The following is a 3,864-nucleotide window of genomic DNA, read 5'->3' as shown; positions in this document are numbered from 1 at the left end:
TCACTGTTTCAACTTTTTAAACAATTTCTGTGTTGGGTAATGGTGAGTTTCATAGCTTCTAATGGTGAGTTTCATAGCTTCCGAGCTCTAGCTCAGTGTCTCAAGTGTCACATAAATATCTGAAGTTTCTGTGAAAGACCATGTTATACACAAATAGCTCACTATCTCAGAATTTAGAAATAACAGTTGCAACTCGTGAATATATGTGACTGGTGTAAAAGCTTACAATCTAGGACCCTTTACAATAGGTCCCAACCTGATAACTTCTCAACTTCAGTACACCAAGTTTGTATATCATAACTAGTCCATATGACTGATGTATTATATTTTTTATTTTTTGCTTCTGTCATTTCATTCAATATACAGTCCTTAAGGTTCTTTCACCTAGTTGTATGCCTCACGGCTTCATTCCTTCTTCAGTGTTCAGTAGCCCATTGTATGTATATGCCACAGTTCCTCATTCCTACCCTCAGTCGTTGTACCCTTAGACCACTTCCATCCATTGTGGATCGAGAACATTGTCACCATAATCACCAGTGTGCAAATATCCATTCGTGTCCCCATACTCAGTTCCTCCAGGTATATACCTAGCAATGGGGTTGCAGGATCATATGGCAATCCCACCCCTAGCCTCCTGTGGAACCCCCACACTGCCCTCCAAGGGGCTGCACCTCTCAGCTTCCCTACCAACAGTGAATAGATGCATCTCTTTCTCCACATTTTCTTTAGCACTTGTTTCTCTCTGTTCATTTTTTGTTTTTCCTTTGTTTTGTTGTATTTTTGTTTTTTTTTTTCAACGCTCATGAACACTTTAGCTTTATTGGTGCAAAATTAAATTAATGATAATATACTGAATTTACAAAGACACATTTTAAAGACACTGGAAGCACAAAGGAAAGTATAGCTCCTCATTATAATGTTCCTGGAATGTTGCAAAAAAAAATTGACTATTGGTAAATCAATTTGTGTTTCAAATGCACTGGGAAGATAACTATAAAAGAAATGATTTTTAAAGTTCCTATGTAGAAAGAAGAATCTTCTTGTATCACAAATAATCATTGTAATGTTTTTCTGTTCAGTTGGGCTTTTCTTCCTGCAGTAAGTTTTTTTAAAAACTTTTTTTATCGTGTAATATAACATATATACAAAAATGCAATATAATTCAAAGTCCATTGTAACAAGTAGTTATACAACAGATTTCAAAGTTTAGTATAGGTTACAGTTCCATAATTTCAGTTTTTTCCTTCTAGCTGCTCCAAGATACTGGAGACTAAACGAAATAGCAGTATAATGATTCAGCAGTAATATTCATTTGTTAAATCCTGTCTTCTCTGTTATAACTCCTCCTCCTTTAAAATAAATTTTTATTGATAAATCTTCACTCACGTACATTCCCTATATGGTATACAAGCAATGGCTCACAATATCATTACATAGTTGTGTATTCATCATCATGATCATTTTTTAGAACATTTGTATCACTGCAGAAAAAGAAATAAAAAGAAAAAACCTCATATATGTACCCTATACCCCTCCCTCTCACTAACCACTAGCATTTCCATATACCCAATGTATTTTACCTTTAGTTCCCCTTATTATTTATTTATTCTTTATCTATCTATCTATCTATCTATCTATCTATCTATCTATCTATCTATATACAGGCTTTTTTTTTTTGCATGGGCAAGTAAAAAATTGAACCTGGGTCTCTGGCATGGCAGGCAAGAAGTCTGCATGCTGAGCCACTGTGGCCCACCCTACCCATATTTTTTTAATTATCTGTCAATACCCTGGATAAAAGGAGCATCAGACACAAGGTTTTCATGATTCCACACCCACATTGTAAAAGTTATATCTTTATACAGTCATCTTCAAGAATCACAGCTACTGAAACACAGCTCAACAGTTTCCCTCCAGCCACTCCACCACATCATAAACTAAAAACAGATATCTATATAATGCATAAGAATAACCTCCAGGATAAACTCTTGACTCTGTTTGAAATCATTCAGCTACTGATACTCTATTTTGTCTCATTTCTCTCTTCCCCCTTTTGGTCAAGAAGACTTTCTCAATCCCTTGGTTTGGGATTTCTGTCCCATGTTGCCAGGGAGATTTACACCCCTGTGAGTCATGTCCCACATCGGGGGAGGGCGCTGAGTTCAACTGCTGAGTTGTAGAGAGAGGCCACATCTGAGCAACAAAAGAGGTTCTCTGGGGGTGACTCTTAGGAGGAGAAATGGGATTCAGGATCATATGGCAACCCCACCCCTAGCTTCCTATGAGGCACCCCACACTATCCTCCAAGGGGCTGCACCTCTCAGTTTCCCTACTGATAGTGAATAGATACATCTCTTTCTCCACATTTTCTTTGGTACTTATTTCTCTCTGTTCATTTTTAAACAGTTTTATTTGCATATCATACAATCCAACCTAAATAGACATACCTTTGCCTCCATAATCTAAGTGAAGACATTTCCTTTTCTTCCACAAAGAATCCATACCCCTCCCCCATAACCCCCACTTGTTGACATTTAGTTTTGGCATAATGCCTTTGTTAAAATGGAAGCATATTACAGTGCTACTGTTGACTATGGACCCTTGCTTGCACTGGTTGTACTTTTTCCTTTATACCATCCATTTTTAATGCCGTGCAATGCTGACATTCGTTAATACCACTTTTGAGTTCCAGAATAGGATTTGTATTCAACTCTAATTCCAAAGCCTGTGCTCTGTGCACTATGTATACCATTGATCACTCTACTTCCATCTGGCAGAAGGAGTGGGAAAAGTTTGAAAGAGTCACCAAAGGATATGGAACAGAAAATTAAGGATGAATTTCTTGAAAGGGCAATGGCATATTACAGTAATTATGGTAAACTTCTGTATGACCAATTCACTTTAATTTCTTGGTGAAGTGCTGCTTCAAAAGGGTGTGCATATGAACTTTAGCAGATCTGGAGTGAAGAAAAGGAGGAATGTTCCAAACAGAGGGAGTACCCCAACTGAAAGGACAGAGGAGCAGTAATGGGTTGGCATGATTGGAGAAAAGGTGAGTGGCTTGATTTGGCAGAAGCCCCTGGGCTTCAGGATAACTGCTTCCCATTATCTCCTAACCCTGTGAAAGGGAGTTTGGGAGACAAAGAGAGCAAGGAGAGAATGGGGAGCAAATAACCAGAGAAATTCCTACAGAGATCTTTAGGGCCTGGAATTGGTGCCAAGTGGAAACTCCCCTTTTCTGACACCAAAATCCCTCACTTTGGGTAGTGTCTTGCAAACATGGCTCTCAGGAATGTTGTTCTGAGCCATCAAAGATTTTCTTTCTGTTTGATACACCATCCTCATTCTCATTTGTTTTCCTTATATATCCAACTCTTTCTCCTGGTCTTGGGATTCTTTTTCTCAGATTTCCAGGAACTACTGTCAGGTCAGATAGCCAATGTTTGTGGAGGACTCAAGAATTTCAGAAGGAAATAAAAAAGGAAGAAAGAAAGAATTTCAGAAGGAAAAACTTACCCCAGATCAGGTCAAGGCTGGAAGCCCTTTAGCCCTGCTAAAAGTCCCCCAGATCATCTATAAAGGCCACTAAGACAATTCAATCTTCACCATTGCACCCCAGATGAGCTCAGCCATGGGAGCTGCTTAATTTGAACAAATACACTAGAATGCAAGCTTCATGAGGGTAGAGATGCTTGCTTTGTGTATATCCCTAGTGCCAAAGCACATAAGGTGTTAATTTATTGTAGAATTTCTCTTAGTATTCACTTGAGTAAACTGTTAGTGTATCATAAAGAACAAGTCCAAAAACTCAGCTTATATTCAGGGTCTTTACATCCTTGAAGAATGTATTTCAACCTTTGTCTT

The sequence above is a fragment of the Tamandua tetradactyla genome, chromosome 14 (assembly GCF_023851605.1).
Source record: "Tamandua tetradactyla isolate mTamTet1 chromosome 14, mTamTet1.pri, whole genome shotgun sequence".
Lineage (NCBI taxonomy): Eukaryota > Metazoa > Chordata > Mammalia > Pilosa > Myrmecophagidae > Tamandua > Tamandua tetradactyla.
This window is presented reverse-complemented; position numbering follows the sequence as displayed.